We start from the raw sequence: 18,844 nt of genomic DNA on the forward strand, positions 1-18,844 counted from the left end.
TTCGAAAAAAATATTTTGAAAAAAAATAAATTAGGACTAACATTTTAACAGGGCCAAACATTGAATATTATGCCCATTTAAAATGCTAGTCTTGATTTGAAAATTTTCAAAATATTTTTTCACGAATGTTTCATGTACTAACATTGAAAATCGGACCATTAGTTGCTGAGATATCGACATTAGAAAATGGTGGGCTGTTTGGGTGAGACTTAGAAAACTTCAATTTTCGTGTTTCTTTTTCTTTAAGCCGCTGTATCTCAACAACCAGAGGTCCAATCTTCAATGTCTCTTAGACAATTTTATAGCAAATTTTCTGAACTTTAAAAAAAAAAATATTTTTAGAAATGGTCACTCATGGTCACTATTTTTAAAAATTGAAAAACTGCAAATATTTCGCTAAAATCAAACTTTCGGTGGCTATATCTTGAAAACGGAGCCCCTTATCATAAAAATTGTAAAGTACTTTTCGATTGCAAATTCAATTTTGCATTAAAAAATAATTTCAGATTTGCTTTTGCATAAAACTTCAATTTTTTTCCAAAAATCACTATTTTTTCAAAAAATCATAACTCGGCGGCAGATTTTTGGACCATATTTCTCTATAGCTCAAAAGTTGCGGATTTTTGTCCCCTAAAACATATCAAAAAATCTCGGAAATCAAAAAATACGTATTTTGGGAAATTGAGTTTTAGTGAAAAAAAAGTTGATAAAAAAAACTGCAATTTTTTTTTCCGTGTACCTATTTTTTTCTTAAAAGTCCTCAACAATACCTACAACTTTGCCGAAGACACCAAATTGATCAGAAAATTCACTCAAAAGTTACAGCTGTTTGAATATTTACATACCATTTTTGTATGGACAGCAGCCAAAATTGTATGGAGACTTGTATGGGTGAACCAATGACGCAAAAAATAAAAAGGGTTGAAATCGGCCGATTTCGTAGAGAGTTGCTCAGTTAGGAAATACGTTTATCTGACAAAGTGTGTTGCTTGGGCTTAAACCCCATTTACAATATTGCCTTCTTTTCTATTCATATTCTATTCTAAGCATTTATTTTCTGTACCAATTAGTTGATTGAACAATGAAATCAGATATTTTAATAATCATTTCTACGAGATGAGAGAAAGATGAAAAAACTAAAAAGTTTTTTTTTTTGTTAACTTGGAAGGTGTGTAATTGGAAGGTTAAATATTCCATTTACAATTTAGACTGAAAAAGCGGCATTACAGCGGAAAAGTGGGAAGCCGGGACCGTGGTGTAAGGGTAAGCGTGATTGCCTCTCACCCAGTCGGCCTGGGTTCGATCCCAGAAGGTCCCGGTGGCAAATTTTGAGACGAGATTTGTCTGATCACGCCTTCCGTCGGACAGGGAAGCAAATGTTGGCCCCGGACTAACCTAAAAATTGAAAGGTAAAGTCTTGGAGCTTTGGTGTCTTCAGAAAAGTAGTTGTAAATAAAAAGGGGCAACTTTTGGTTTGTCTGAAAACTAGGATGGTTCACGATTAGGGTGATTTTCAAAACCTAACTTTTCAGGAATATCTTTGAGATTTTTTTTATGTCTTCTAGAATGTTGTTGAGCTTGCCAACCCAAGCAACTTTGTCGAAGACATCGATACTTTATCTCGTAATCTACGCCTTCTACGACCAAATTTAAAGAAAGCATCCGAGCAAAACTTCAAAAATCAGTTTTTGAACCTAGTAATTCAGGGTTAAGTTTTAGATATAGGTGATATTTGGGGCACTTTTAAAGCTCTAAAATATAAACAATTTTATTTTTGACATGTCATTTTGGACTTAAGCATCAACCGTCACAGCCATGCAAGATGCAAGTTTAAAACTTAAATATCTCAAAAGTCGCAGAACAAATTTTAACGAAATTCGACAATTGTCCTAATATAAAAAAAAATCTCGAAAATCAAAAAAATCGTATTTTGGGATATTGAGTTTTTATGAAAAAAAAAGGTTGATTAAAAAATCTGCATTTTTTTCCGTGTACCTATTTTTTTCTAATTAGTCCTCAATAATACCTACAACTTTGCCGAAGACACCAAATTGATCAGAAAATTCACTCAAAATTAATATTTACGTTCCAGGTACGTTTTTGGCCAAAAATCATTTTTCTAATATTTTTGTTGGAATTGCTCGAAAACTTCTCAAATGTTTGAAAATCTCCACTTCAAACATTGTAGCATGTCAATACGATTACCTCGAACTAGAAACACTGTTGGATGACTTGTTTTTACCCCATCTTTGTATTTGAGCATCATTTTAGTTTCATTTGACCCAATGTCACCCCCTCTAAGGGGTGAGATTGGGTCAATTTTCAAACTATTGGCATTTAAGGTAGTGTTCATCAAAATCCCCCATATTTTGGGAAAATGTTAGTGAACAATCTAAGAACAAATCTACGTTGAAAGATTATCGATGTTATTTAAATTGGTTTTGTTACTAAGAAATTACGAGAGGTGTATTGTTTTTTGACCCATAGTCACCCCAATGACGGTATAAAGAAAAATCACCCTTGGGATTTTTTCAGCATTTGTAATGCTGGATCTCCTCTTTCAAATGCAACCTGGCGCATAAAATTTGGCTTGGGCCTTTTCGAGATATTTAAGTTTTAGATTTGCATCTTTTTTACCTTGAAATGGCTGCAACTTTTGTCCCTTAAGTCCAAATTGACTTGTCAAAAAATAAAAATGTTTGTTTTTTGGAGTTTTAAACGTGCCCTCAATATCACTTTTCTCTAAAACCTAACCCTGAATTGCCACGTTCAAAACACTGATTCCTCTAAATTTGGTTTTAACTTAATGAAAAAAATCAGGAATTTCTCTAAAATTAATTTTTCATATTTTCTTTTTAAACTGACACTTATTAGTCCATCCATACAAGTTTCTGTAATTAAACTGTTGAAAGAACTCAGCATAATGCCCACAAAAATAAAATCTTTTCAAATTGATCCCACAAAAGCTCCCTCAACAAGACGTCCAATTCCGCAAACCGCCAGCTGTTGTTGCCCTACTCTAAAGGATTTTCCAGTCCGCGTGTCCACCCACAACACTACACTCTATTTGGTTTTCCTTCTTAGCCTCGGAGTTTTTCCACTCCCATGGACGTCAAAGACAGCGTGTGTGTGTGGGCTCTCTGACAACAATTTATTGACAAATCGATCAGTCGTAGTAATAGGATTACGGTCTACCCGCTGGCCGTCCTGCCCGCCACCACCGGGTCGTGGTGATGGCACGTCGATAGTGACGTGTCCCGGAATGAGCTTGGGCTCTCACTCACACACACGCAGTCATGGCGGGCACCAACAGTGGTGGGCATACACGTCCACCCTCTGGTTGTGTCCTCAAGAAATGGTGGAAATTTAAATCGATCGATTGAATTGTGATTATGGCAGTCGCGTCCAAGTTTTCGTCGTTGTGGAGGACGTCGTGGGCAGGCAGGTCCCCGTTGGGGAGCACTTCTTGGGGGACTGCGGTGGCGTCCGCCCGAGGAATCGGATCTTAGTGGTAATAAAAGTTCAACTCGTGATGTTATCGTCCTCGGCTTACTTCTGGGTCGGAGGACTGTACAGTTGAACGAGTTTAGCAAACTGGGACTCACACAGAATTTGTCGCACTTGCTTAGGTTGATCTACGTTTAAAACGGGTGGGCGTCGGTATTGACCTGTCAAATAAGAACTTCAAAGATCTTTGGTAATTTGCCTCAAACTGATGAAGAATTTAAAAGATGTAATATTTTGTGTCCAAAATCACCCTAATTGACGATATCCCTTCCGGTGTAAGGGTGTTCAACGTCTTGGAAACCTCCGGAAGGATGGTTGGAATTGGAAGAAAAAAAAACTGGCATTAGTAAAACCGTGATGAATAATTCAGCGCGATGGACGGGAGCCCTCCCGAGGACGTTGCCCAACGGTCTCCCCTGAGCCGACGGCGAACTTTTGGGAGGGGATTAATCGAAAAGTGTTCGACGCACACCCCCGTGGGAGAGATTTGGCGGTTGATTCGTAGAGACCTTCGGTGACAAGCCCGGGGACCCCCAAGCGAGTTTGGGTCTCCCCCCAAGTTTATTGCTCATGTTTGATTTACAAATTGGTTGCCTGATAGGAAAGTCAAACAGGTACCTACTTTATAGGCACCTTGGCGGTCCCCACAGGAAGGACAAGAAAACGAATTAATTGACTTGAGTGTAGTAGATTTTGAAAAGATATTAGCTTATTGTGCTGTTGTCGTCGTTGATGAGTATCAAAGATTGAAAGGTTATTGCTTCGGGGAGGGGAAAGATGAACACATAATTGGTGGATTATTCCGCCTTACTCATATTGATCGAGTTTTATGAAGTTCCAATAAGGAAAATGCCAACAGATTTTTTTTACTGAATAATATACGCTTCTACACAGATAAAAATCCTGTAAGCTAATCCGGTAACTCTATGCTGACGAATTTGTAAACATTTAAATGTTTCCAAAATAGTCAACAGTTTGAAAATGAAAACATTTACAGTGAAGTCGAAAACAAAATTAACGATTTTGGAATCATTTCAATTATTATAAATTGGACAGAATTAACAGTCACTATGAAATTTAATAAAACCGTTGCAAAAAAAACAACAAAGAACAAGAACAAAACAACAACACAGCAAAGTTTGGATTGCCATTTCAATAATATAATTAACTGAATGCGATTCAGTAATCATCACTTTTGCTGAAATTCGGTAATGAACAAAATTGCTGAAAATCAGTAACTGCATATCTGTCAAACTGAAATGTCACTTATGACTTATTGTTTGGATGCTGTCGAGAGAAAATCCTCTCTCAAAAATGTTGTGTTTTTTTACTTTGTATTGTGATCTTTAGAAACCAAGGTAAGAAAAATGGTAATAACAAGTGCATCGATGCTAACCACCTGTTTTTTAGGTTTGGACGATTGATGAAATAAATGTATAAATAACAGTAGGCTGGAAACATTTTCAATGGCAAGCAAAATCAAATTTGCAGTTGTTTTGACAACCATTTTACTGAAATTTCAGTAAATCATCTATCAAAGTGACAAATATCAGTTATAGAGCTTTATGACGTTTCGCGTACGCACACTAGCGCACCATCTGATTTTGCTGGCTGGACAAAATTCAACCTCAATCTTTCTCTTGTACGTACACACAATACATGCGCACGTAGAAACCTATGTTAAGAATTCAGTAAAATCTAAATTACTGAATCGTGTACTGAAATTTCAGTAGATGAAACTTCAGTAAAAAAAATTGTGTGCTAAACAACATGCGACACCTAGTGTTGAGTAGCAGAACAGAGCGAAGTATGTCGATTGAAATTTTTGCCCTTTGAGGTTATGTATGCGAATTCTGTTTTGTTGAATTCTAGTATTCAACATATTTTTTGAGCAAAAATTCGAGCTGATACTTTGTTAACTTTTGATGTTCTATCATTTTAAACAATATTCTTTTTTGCAAAATTATTTTTTTTTTTTCAATATTTTTTATTGCGTTAATTTATAGAGGGCAAAAAGTTTACACTCGTGCTACTTGATTTTTTTCTCAAAAGTTGTTCTAAGAGCTGTAAATTCAATTTTAAGTTTGCATTCCTATGTAACCGAACAGCGAAAATTTGAATCGTCATTCTTCGATGCTTTGCGCCATCTGTCGGAATTTTTGAGCTTTTAATCACGAATAAAAACTTCAACGCTCAACAGCGAACCCTTTAATGAATTGGTTGCTTCAATTTCACTTTTTTTTATCAATTTCAAAAGTATTTTGATGATATAATTCTGTACTAAAAGGCTGTTTGTCGTCCATTTTTTTTGTTTTTTTTTAGCAATTGAATGTTTTCGTGTAAAAAAAACGCTAACAGAACGAAACGCTGATCAATCCATAACCCAAACAACCCGAGTTGATTAATATTCAGAAGCCACTAGCCAATCAAGCATTCCTGTGTGACTCTACTGAACTTGATACCATACCGGGAAGCAGTAGCATAATATTGATAATGAAGAAACATAAAATTGTCGTAAAACCAAAACATTGATAGGCTAAACATCCGTCGCAACCGATCATACCGCTCACCTAGAATGACATCATAACTGCCGTCCAAGAGCCAAACGACATGCGACACCTAGTGTTGAATAGCAGAACAGAGCGAAGAATGTCGATTGAAATTTCCGCCCTTTGAGGTTATGTATGCGAATTATGTTTTGTTAAATTCCAGCGTTCAAAACAACTTTTGATCAAAAATTCGAGCTGATACTTTGTTAACTTTTGATGCTCTATCATTTATACAATATTATTTTTTCAAAATTTTTTTTTTCGATTTTTTTTATTGCGTTAATTTATAGAGTTTAGTTTTAAAAAGTTTACACTCGTACTACTTGAATTTTTTCTCAAAAGTTGTTCTAAGAGCTGTAAATTCAATTTTTAGTTTGCATTCCTATGTAACCGAACAGCGAAAATTTGAATCGTCATTCTTCGATGCTTTGCGCCATCTGTCGGAATTTTTGAGCTTTTAATCGCGAATTAAGACTCTTATAAATTCCTGTCATCCAGCCGAGGAAAGTCAGTCTGTTTTCAGAGTTTGGATCACGATCATCATCCCGACTCTACACGTCTAAACTCTCGAGTCACAACAAGCTTCAAGTGTTGAGCCTGAAACCTGCTCGATACTGAGGACCAAGTTCATCAAGTCTATCTTCTACAAGTCTGAGTAAACACCGAGCATAATCAGCCAACGAGCTACAAAAATCAACAGCCATCGAGCAATCAAGTGAAAGTTGAATAAATGTAATCAGAGTTAAAACGGATTAACCTAACTTCTGCAGCCGGAAGCCGGAAGTGCAAAAGTGGAAAAATGCTGAGTCATTGTCTAAAAGTAGACCGCGATCAATTTCGCCCAGCAATTCGATACAGTAGTTCGTTGAAGGAAAAGTGGAAAACGTTATCTAAAAATGACAACGCCATCCGCCTACAGGAAAAGAAACAGCCACCATCCCGAGAAGATTCAACATTGTTACTTCCGAACAACCAAGGAGACACGTCATAAAATCTGACGGTACAATTACTTACAAAAGAATCCAGCTTTGTTAAAAAAAGTCACTTAGTTTACACACTGCTTGTGCAGAATTCAAAATTCAAACCCAGCACTCACAGATAGAGCTGGCGCCTTAGCCAGCACGGCCATCAGACCGATGGTGGGTTGAACGTCTATACGAACATTACAATACGCTCAAGTAAGTTTCCCACACTTAACTGATGGGCTACATATTAAATAACAAATTTTGTGGATGTAACATTACATAAAATTTCATAAAACAATGCAAAATTTCTTTTACACACGGGTATTTTACACGCAGCTTGCCAACTGCTTTGTTTTGCTGTGGACAACCGAACACGCGCTCCGCAGCACCCTGACGGCATCCCGCAACTCATGATCGATGATGAAGTACACAAGTGTTCTGTGAGTAAAACAAAAGGTGAAACAAAGTGAAGAACAGATAACTAGCAAAAGTGAAAACATCAAGAGTGAAGAAAACTGATCAAAAACTATAACTTATATTAGGGCATAGTGTTTCATAGGGCTGTCCATTCTTGTTGCTCGTTGGCTGATTGATAACGTTGGTGATGATGCTCGTTGGTTATTAGACTTGTAGAAGATAGACTTGATGAACTTGGAACTTAGTGATCAAGAGGTTCCAGGCTAAAGACTTGAGGCTTGTAGTGACTCTAGACGTTAAATGTGTAGACTCGGGGTGATGATCGTGGTTCAAACTCTAAGCATAGACTGTTTGTTATACAAAATGAATTCTTACAGGATTTTTTTAAAATGATTTTTTTTTTCACTTTGATTCGATGCTCGTTGGCTTGTTGTATTGACTTGTAGATTTCCTGTAGATGGTAACTCGATGAATGATAATCCTAACGGTGTAGTGATTCCAAGCTGAAGACTGAGGCTCGCGATGACTCTGGACTTGTAGACGTGAAAACTCCTGGGTGATGGTAGTGATTCAAACTCCTAAAACAGACGGGCTTATAGGCGCGTGGCGTGATCAAGTGCAACGGATGTTCGGTCAATCGATGTTTTGGGTTTACGACAATTTATGGTTCTCCATTATCGGTGTTTATGCTACTGTTTCCTTGGTACTATTTCAAGTTCAGCCGGGACACACGGGAAAGTGGTGAACTAGTTGTCAAGAGGCTTCCGTATGATAATTGGCTCGAGGTTATTGTTTGGGTTATGGACGTTATGGACTGATTAGCATATGAGTCGTGAACATGGTCTTGATTGTTTGATACCTTTATCCTTTATGATTCATTTTCCTCTTCTTGAATAACAAAGTTCTACAAAGTTAACGTTAACGTATAAAGTTAACGTTTCGGTATTGAGTAGGTGTAGAAAGATTTTTGGATGTCTCTGGGTATCTTTCTTGAATTGACGTGTCAGTTTGTTCAGCTGGTGGTGCTGAAGTTATTAACTGTTCCTGCATTGCGATGTCGCGATTCAAGAAAGGGGAAAGTGGGGTAAGACAACCATACGGGACAAGGAGAACAACTGCCCGTAAAACCATACACACACATGTCTTGCCCCACTTTTCTCTGATGCTTATCCTTCTTCGATATCTCTATCAAGATTAAAGAGATGGTGCCGATGCTGAAGGTTGAAAGGTCTCAATTTGCTTGCGGTGTTTGAGGGTTGATTCTCGTAGGATCTCGGCGTCGATGAGATCATACTCTTCGACAGTTAAACCACTAGTGGGTTGTTAGATGTGAGGTTGAATAGTGGCTTGATAATTTGCGTAGATTTCTCCGTTGACTTGTAGGTTGCAGCTATTGAATCGAATGAGGTATGTTCCATTAAGCATCCGGGTGCTGTTGCTGTAATCTCTATTAGATACAAAATGTGTACAAACTGTTCGTACGGTCGTGTATACTTAATTCTGTGTTAACCATTTGGACGAAAAGAACCCTGAAAAATGAATTTATCTATTAGAATTAATGTTCATTTTATTAATTTTCCTATCGTGTGAATCAGTAATATAAGTATCGTGATTTTCTTTGACAGTTATTGGTTTATTTCTACTTAGGTTTCCTTGGTTCTTCCGTCTACTATTGTATTAGTTACGTAGAATGGATATTATTTATCTTGTGGGATTGATGCTTCTTTTGTTCTGAATATTTTTCAAATTTTTCCATAGTTTTGATCAGCATTGTTGTTCATCGGAAGTTAATTCACTTCTTTCACCTATATATATACATACGTTGTGTAGGGTGGTTTTTATGCATAAGTGGACTGTGTTAAGTATTTGTGAACAACAGTTTGTATTAGATCATAAGAATCTAGTCTTGGATTTTCTTTAAGTAGACATCTTGCTAATTCCCTAATGGTAGAATGACTTCTCTAGACTTGTCCGTTAGTTTCGGATCTGAGAACTTGAGTTCGGTATATGATGATTCTGATTTGATATGAAAAAAACTTTCATTGTCGATTACAATTTGTTAGGGTAAATTGCGTCTTAAATATAAGTGATTGATCTAGAAATTAAAAAGAAAAAATATCAACGAGAACCTGGATGTCTATTGTATTTTTGATATTACATTCTTCGCAATTTTTGATGAAGGTTCGTAGCATTTTGATCATTGATGAAAAGTTACATACTTTTAGCAATTGCATCGTGTTCTCATATGCGTTCCGATGAGTTTCTTAATCAACAATGTCTTGTCTTGTCAATGTCCAGATCTTTTAATTGTCTTGCCTTGTCTTTATCTTTTCATTAGTTGCACATTTTTTTCTGTTTTTGAAAGTGTATGGGAAATGAATATTATGGGTTTTTCAATGATGCAACATTAGATCTGTCTGTTGTACGAATGAAAGGTTTGGTAAAGTCTGTAAATTCGAGTACATCATTCGATGACAAACTGTCTTTAAGTGTTTGGAATGCTTTCTTTGCGTTGTCGTCTTAAGTGATTTTGAGGTTTTTGAATTCGTTTGTCTTTATGTGGCTATGACCGTCCTACACATACAATCTTTGGAGAAACCCCATTTTATTTTTGAAAATTTCAAAGTGCACGTGTTTCTAGGAACCCCACAGTTCATGCTTCCCATGCTGAGCTTGTGGAGTTATTCTTGTCAATTCTTGTAGGTCAGTGGTACCAATCAGCCAACAAGCAAAAAAAAAACAACAGTAAACTAGAGTTAGAATGTGAGTAATTTTTTTAATCCTCAATCCAAGATTGTTCAAAATTGAGATTAAAGATTTAAGATTTCTAGTATCCAATGCTTTTATGAAGATTCAAAATTGTTTAAAAAATAAAAAAAAGTCATGAAATATAATGATAAAATAGTAAATGTTATCTCTTGCATCATTGTAGAAATAATCTATTTATAAAAATCCTGTAGTAAATTGTACTTATACAAAAAGATAATAAAATACAGGCATTCCATTCTACAAATCAGGTCAAATCCACATAACCTCCAATAAAAACATAAAATCACTCCTACTGTAAGCTTTTCATTTTCACACAGACAGTCCCGTCTTTTTTTTCTTGCCCAACAGTTTGAAAACAATTTTGATGTATCGCTGCGCTTACCTTGCCATATTTATTGCCTCAGTCGTCGTGGAGCTAGAGCTAGCTGGTAGATACTTGTCGGGAAAACTTCCGCAGCCCTGCCGGGGGTTGTTGTACTGCAAGTGTACGTACAGAGAAGTTATCCGACCGCAGCACAATGAAGATGAAGCGAAAAACCACACCACCCACAATGCAGATTGCTGTTGAGCACAGTTTCAAGAAAACTGCAAGAATGAGTTTTCCAACTTTTGGACAGTGGGTTCAAGATTTGGTGGAAATATTTTTGAGAATAATTCAAATTATAACTTGTTAATCAGATTTTGAGGATGATTCCGATTTTTTCCAAAAAAAAAACACAAATTTCCGTTGTACTTCATGTGAGGGCAAAATCTAAAGAATGAAAACTTTTTGGCAGACTTTTGTAAACAAAATTCAGATTCGCATTCTCGTCCAACTATATACACAGAATAGTAGAGAGAAGGAGGAGAGACACACTACCCAGCACAGGTCGGTTTCCGAATCGCTCTTATGGAAAATTCGCAGGGGAAAATCAGCCAACCGTGCATCGATGGCATGCCTTTGTGTGTGCGCCGGGATCAGAGGCAAATCTCAGGGAGGTCGGGAGGAAATCACGGCACGGAACATTAAATCTTGTACCGAAATGTGATGTGGTCGAGAGCGCCGAAATATTGTTGGTTAATCGTGGGATTTGGCTTGTCAATTTGGGGTGATATTTTTATAAATAGCACTCACTTTGCAAAGCCAAAATCGAACCTCTGTTCGATTTTCTAGCGATGAAAGGCATGCATTCTCAACAAACGGGCAAATTATTGGCTTGATCGCTGTTGCCTGGTACGAATGAAAAATAAATCATTCGAGTGATCAAAATCGGGGATTGTTACCACGTTTTAATTGGAGTTTTACGATTCTGTCGATTTGTGGATGTTTTTGTTGATTTTCCTAAATGATATTTTTATTTGAGTTAAATTATGAATTTTGAACCGTAGAATAATAAATCTCACCATGACCTAAAAATTATGAATTATTCACGAATTTCCAAATTTAAGTGCACCTTAACTGTTTTAATCATTGCTTAGTGATGAAATGTTGTGTTGTGGTGTGGCAAACAAGATTTTAAATGCAATTTCCTGCTGCAAACAGAAGTTACAATGTTTACGTCTTCCCAAGAGAAGAAGACACTGGATGGTAGTAAGATGAACCAGCCGGCGAGCATGCCAATAAAAAACTAATTTAGGAGAACACCTGTACTGCCACTCAAATTTTAGACAAGCGTTTTGGCAAACTTTTCGCACAGATTGCTAGAGCAGCTAATACAAGTAAGTCTTTTATTAAATAATATAATTATATTTAAAAACTTAATCCTTCAAAATATTATGTAATTAATCAAAAACACTGTACAAATGATAGAAAATCTGTGTCACAAAAACAAGCGTTGTAATCTGATTGGTTTATTCTTTTTTTTTGTCCTTATTGTGCTTTCTTAAGATATATTTTTATTTTAAATCTCCTTGTTGCGACAAATACAGACTAAAAAATGCAATTCATAAGAATTATAAGAATTATTTCATCATTTCGATACGACCAAAATAACAGAAATGCTAACAGTTGTACCACAGAACTGTGATTGTTGCAAATTTCCATACAGTTGTAAACTTGTATGAAACATGGTTTTAGCAAAATAAATCTTTTTGTTGTTCACACCTGCCAATTTGAACACTTCAACATTTATTTGTAGCAAAGCTTTTCTTATTATACATTTTTAAACATAATAAACAGGTTTTTTAAATACCAGACTCGATAATCCAAAGACCTCGGAAAAAATTTACTTCGGATAATCGAATCACAATTTAATTTTTATTTCGTTGTCTTATTTTTGATTGTCGAGCTTAGGTACGACCCCTAAATTATGCTAAAGTGATTTAGATTTTTTAAATCCAAGCTGCCCAAATGGAAGGGATGAAATAATGAAAAAATATCACTTAATTGACAATCAACTATTCCAATTTCACTAAAATAGGGTCGCAACTCGAATTTGATCTTTAAATCAAGAAAAACAAACTAATATTGTTTTTTGTTCGTGTTTCGATTATCCGTTTCGAGTCCCACTCAAACCATTGGATAATCGAACATCGAATAATCGAAACTTTGGAAAATCGAGCCTTCGGATAGTCGAGTCTGAACTGCACTTGTTTTGATAACAAATATATCAAACAAATTTTATATTTTCATCAATTGCCACTTCAATTTTTTTTGTTTATATTAGAAAATCACGAATTCCATTTAGTCGGATCATAGTATTGTCGCACTTATAATTTGAACCTAATTCAGTTAAGAACGCAATTATGTCTGACTTTCAATGCCTCTCCATTTGACATTCTGAGATACCGTATTTTCAAAAATCGTATCTGGGAATATTAAACACATAACTTCACCATTTTTTGATATGTTATGTAAAATTTTTCGAGGAATTTGATAACAATATTTTCAGACATAGGCTCTTTGGTACGGAGATCTTCAAAATAGCATTTTATGTTTTCATTTGACCTTTTAAAATGTTAGGCTAGATATTTGAAACTTTGAACTTTTTTCCCTAAAAGCCAATCTTATACACTTTCGTTTGTACTCAAGACAGCTAAAATCGATTTTGTTTTTTAAATGTGGTTTATTGCAAAAATCGACGAAAATTGCCATTTTTGGACCACCCTAATGGCCAAACAAAAAAAACGGGTCTAATTATTTCGGCCAAGAAACTCCCAGAAATTTTTTAGAAACAATAACATCGAAGGATTCCAGGACTTCAAACAGCAATACATTTTCATTCAGTAATTTTACTAAATAGGGCCAACTTATTTTTATTTTTCCATACTTTATCTTTTTCATAAAGGTTAAAATTAAATTGTATACGAGCATTTGAAAAGAAAGATTTGACTTCAAAAATTCGAAAAAAGGTTGTCGGAAAGATTTTTTAAAAATGTCATAAATTTTTCATTTCTTGACATTGAAAATCAGTTCAATATTTCTACCTGGACATTTGACGCTTTTTTGGTTTACACTCAAAACCCAAATTTTCCTGTATGTTTTTTTTATGAGAGGCATAATTTCCACTCTACCTGGGTCATGTCTCGGTGGAGTCGCTGGTAGGCAGTTGGACTAATAATCTATAGCCTTATAGGTTGTCAGTTCGAATCCCAGGGTGGATGGTAGCCAAGGTGTAAAAAGAGATTTGCAATTGCCTCAACAATCGAGCAAATTCATAATTTATTAAAAAAAAGTATCATTTTACGTTTTTTTTATGAAATATGAAACTAACCCTTCAATGCCCGGTTTTTTTTTTCAGGACATTTCAGGATGTCACCTTGAGCAAAATTCGTTTTACGAAAAACTATAAATTTTTTGTGTTTTTTTTTGTCTTGTTTAATTTTTAGTACGTATTTAGTACAAACAGTCTGAACCGTTCGACCAATTCTCATCACTTTTGCCACTTTTCAGACGTATCAACAATGGAGAGTTGCTTGCTCACTTTTGTTTGAGATATTTATTACTTTGCAACAGTCAAAAGCGCTTTATGAAAGCTGTAATTCACGATCAAAGAGCTGATAGGCCGATAATAGAAATAGGCTGAAAAAGGGTATATTTCCCCTTAATTTGATTTTTTTTTATTTTTGAATAATGTTTATTTCTGATAGGAATCGGCTTATTTTACAACCTCCTATCATTCACCTTTTGCATTTCTAGTTTCTGCTTGTTTTCACAATTTCTGCTACAGAATGATACCATTATCATTTAAATTGTAAAAATGCATAGAGGCATAGTCTGGAACATTACAAAAAATACTACAAACGTATTTGTGCATAAAATATTGGAAAAGTTAGTAAAATACAAAGCCCAAGTTAACCCCTGAAAGTCATATTATTTAAAATACAATGGCAGTCAGTTTTCTAAAATTTCAACAGTTTTTTAAAGATCAAAAATTTTCTGAAAAATTGATTTTTGGGTTATTTTTATATCGAAGCGAATTTTGTGAAAAATTAACTACAATTCAAGTCTGAAAATGGAAGGCCTAACCACCCTGTGGCCTAACTTCCTCAGCAAAAAACTTCATTATCAACATATTCTTTAGAAAAAAAAAATCGAGTTCGAATAAGGACAGAAGTTTCTAGAGCACTTAAAAGTTTCAAATGTGGAAAGGACTACCCACATTTTGATAGAATGTTCTAAAATGTGATTCTTTTTAACTCTCTACAACCCAACCCTGCCTTTAGACGGGCTTCGATTTAAAAAATCGCCAAAAATCCATTTTTCAACCAATTTTCGATCTTTAAAAAGCAATGGAAAGAAGAACTCCTAAAATTTTAGAAAATGTATGGGTTGGAAGTTTTACTTGTTTTATGTAACATTGGCAATGTTTTTTTAAAAAAAATTTAATTTTTTAGGGGTCAACTTTGAATATGTTTTTAACTAAAATTTCCTATATTTTAAGTAAAAAGAAGTATGTAGTATGTAGTAATTTTTCTAGTGTCCCACTATGACTGTGGCCAACCTCCCGTGGTCGAGTGGTTACGGGATCCGCCTAACAAGCGGAAGGTCAGAGGTTCAATCCTCGGGTGGCAGCTTTGGAGCTTTGGTCATCCCGCAAAATCAGTACAGGTTTTTCTTTCCCTGCTGTCTGCGCTTTGGAGAAACCTCGAGTTAGTCAAAAATGGACTACTCGGCGAAGAGCTCCAATGCCAACTGACGACAGTCGGGTCAATACGAGAGAGCCGAAAAAACTGATGACAAAGGGGAGAGATCTAAAAATAGCCAACAGGGACCGTCTCCAGTCCCCGTCCGTCCTCATCATTTGTAGTTAGACATCAACAGCCTGCGAGCCACAACAATTCTTCAAAAGTTGCTCATTTCTCCTTCGCTAGGTCAACTACAACTACTTAGCTTCGGCTGATCTGTGCACTTCGGAAGATAGTTGACTGGCCAACTAGCCGAAGATGCGCTAACAGATACGATGAGTGTTCGGACTCAAAAAACACGAGAGGAGAATTCTTCCTTTCGCACAACCACGCTTCAACGCACTGCGTTCAGGCGCACTCTACCAGTGTATATGTGCATTGGAAAAAAGACTGTAAACATATAGCTTGATTCTTCTCAATAAGATTCGAGCAAAAATTGCAGCCTTAAGAGTATAACAGGGAATCACAAAAGATAGTCGCTAGGACGGTCGAGGTGAACTAATCCCAATATCTGCCCACAAGGCGGACATAAAAAAAAATGACTGTGTCTCTACGCATTTTTTACAATTTAAGTGATAATGGTGCCATCTTATAGCAGAACATATGAAAAACAAGCAAAAAATTGAAAAAAAGGTACTGTTAAAACATGAAAAAATTAGATAGGCAAAATGTAATGATAGGAGGTGGTAGAATAGGCCAAATACTACCAAAAACAAACATAAACTAAACGAGATAAATGCAAATTAAAATACTAAAAATGAAACAAGAAAAACATAAAACAAGAGAAGTAAAGTTTTGCGTTGAACAAAAGTTGCTCACAATGACCTCCTGAACACGTAAAGTAAAAGTAAATCTTTCCCAGTTCCTGAAGGGAACACCCTTGAAGAGTATCGGGGCCGGCATTTACAAAGCGGATTCAGTGGCAGTTTCATTCTCAACTTAATGTTAACATGTTAAGGTTAATGTTAACATTCCATAGGTCGCCTCCCTAAGGTGTCGTGATAAGGTCCAGTTTGTGACGATACACTACCTTCCCTATACTAAGCAATCGATTTCAGAAAGGAAAAGATCACCAGTTGTGTTGGTCCGAGCCGGGATTTGAACCCCGATCTACCGCTTACGAGGCGGAAGCGTTACTTCTGGACTACGTGGCTCGGTCTAAACACGGGAAAAATAAAAACTTTCGAAAAAAATTGCCCAATAGAGGGGTAATTCATTTTTTGCTTTTAACATTTCGAGTAAGCAGCAACTTGAGATTGGTTACACCACACATAAAAATCTTGTTGGACTGTGTAAAGATATTTCAAGTTTCAGCAGATTTTACCAACAATGAAGCTTATTTTCAAAAATCAAACTTTAAAGGAATACAGATTTGTCAAGTTTATTAATCGATATCATAATCGAAAAGAAGTTTGGACCAACAGCTGTGCGAGTTGACAGAGATTAGCCCACTTAATGTTAAGGTCACTGCCAATCTTAAGCACGGCACGTCTGTTCAAATCACAACGTTACGTAATTCGTTTCACAAGCTGCTCAGTCACTCAGCCATGTCTGATTCCCTTCTTGTACAACATCTGCATACAGCCTAGCAGCACAAATCCTACCCATCACATCTCATTCTTCTTTCGAAACCATGCAAATCCCTCTCAGCTGTCCCACCCCAAGACGATTCCAAAAACAGGTCAACGGAAACCAACCCTTACCTTTTGCGACGGCATTCCATCAACTGCCAGTGGGTGTCAGACAATCCGTCCTGGCTGGACGCGGCTCACCAAGCCGCACAACCGAAAGGATTTCAACCAACCTCCTGTCTTGCTTCTATATAAAACTCAGTTTGCTTCTCAGTTTCCAGCAGGATTCACACCGTTGGACACACTATTTCTCACAGGACACCCTTCATTCCGTTTGACACTTTTCCGCTGTTTTTCCTCGTCGTCCTCTTCGTCATTCACTTTTCCGGCCTGGTTACGGTTGACTTTGTATAGTGATACCTTTGTTTTAATCCAATTAATCGTTATGTGAACTTGCTTATCCGCTTACCCCGCTGAATGGGAGGGAAATGGCCACACTTTGTTTTCCCCCTTTTTTCCGCGTCGGATTTTCCTTCCGGAACGGTTCTTCCGTCGTCGTCGTCTTCTGGTGGAAGGTTATGTAACGTCCTGCGAGGATATTTCCGATGAAGCACTTTTATCCCAACACTGCAGGGGGGAAGTTTTCCTTTTCGACTAGTTTTGCTGGGTTATCTATTATCTGTGATTCTACGTCTCACTTGGAGCTACGGGACGCACTTTATTTTTTCTCACTAAAGCTAACGGGGCTTAAGTCGTTTAACATATATTGCCACTAGGCTATTGACGTAGACTTCGCCGTTGGAGGATACACTAATTAACACTAATTAAATTTGAAGAGACACTCATTAATATTCGTAATGGGCTTCCTGTGGTGCACAGATTCCTTCTCCGCTTGGTTAATCTCTGTCGGAGCAGAATTACATCAATCTCACATCGCACTACACATCACTAATTTGGGCAGGAAGTGCTCTCGTAACTTCCGGATATTGTCGTTTCTTCGGGAATCGATTTCTCACCAACCCACACCATGCGTCTCCACCAAATCAACTACGCGAAGTTTCGCGACCTCAACGCGCCCCAAATCACGTTCCAGCCATTCACTATCCATAAACAGTAGGAAAATCAACCCACCGTCGTAGGCCTCCATTACATCTCGGTTGGTTACACCAACCACCCACTCACGTACAGTAATTCCGGGAAATTCCTGTACCCGTTAATTGCACGCACACACTCGCCAAACTCCGCAAAAGTTGGTTAGACGTGAGTCGTCAATCCTCGAACCACTCAACGTCCGAAATCCGAACCAACACCGGAAGATTCACCGTTGCTTCACCAACCACGTCGTCCTTAATCCTTCCCCACAGTTTAACGCTAACTTCAGTCCGACCTCCACTTAAGACTCAACTTTGCCAGTAGCAAGCCGATTCGTCGGGAAGAGCACCCCGCACTCCGCTGCTCGCGGAACTCCTGTCCGAAAAAGGGGGGGTCCAACAGATTACTATATCCTTTAATTTCTTCTCCTCAAAAGTTCTGTCCACTTGGATCGAACGGCGGCGGCGAACGAACGAACGCGGTGCTGTCTACTGTACTACTGAAGCCAACCCGACGGCACAGGTTCCGAGTTGGTAGTGTCGAACTTCCGAGCCAGAACCGCGCGCACGCAAACTCACCATTTCGTCTAGCGGGGACGCGAACCCGGGCCAGCTGATTGGTGCGATTTGAATTTTTTTTTGTTTGCGCGCCTTCGCAAAAGTCGAGCAGTCTCTGGAGCACGTGGTGCGCGGAGTGAGAGCGCGCTGAACAGTCTACTAGACTAGACTGAGTCTAGAGAGGAGAGAGTGAGTTTGTGGTGGAACAGCTGCCCGAGCGGATGCTGGGCAGGAGAAAGCGCGAGTTCGTGCGTGGTGAATTTAAAGTACAAGTTCAATAAAACGTTTTGTCGAGAAAAGTGAAAAATTGA

At 37.2% G+C, this 18,844-nt stretch overlaps 1 protein-coding gene across 8 annotated transcripts in view; it reads right to left on the reverse strand.

Annotated features, from left to right (window-relative positions):
- Nucleotides 1-18,463, reverse strand: part of LOC6043488 — a 304,631-nt gene extending 286,168 nt beyond the window's left edge. For all 8 annotated transcript variants that reach the window (XM_038265172.1, XM_038265179.1, XM_038265177.1 and 5 more), the window contains exon 1: nucleotides 17,017-18,463. The gene's annotated coding sequence lies outside the window, so the exon portion shown is untranslated. The remainder of the gene's footprint in view (nucleotides 1-17,016) is intronic.
- Between the last annotated feature and the right edge of the window lie 381 nt (nucleotides 18,464-18,844).

The sequence above is a fragment of the Culex quinquefasciatus genome, chromosome 3 (genome assembly GCF_015732765.1).
Source record: "Culex quinquefasciatus strain JHB chromosome 3, VPISU_Cqui_1.0_pri_paternal, whole genome shotgun sequence".
Lineage (NCBI taxonomy): Eukaryota > Metazoa > Arthropoda > Insecta > Diptera > Culicidae > Culex > Culex quinquefasciatus.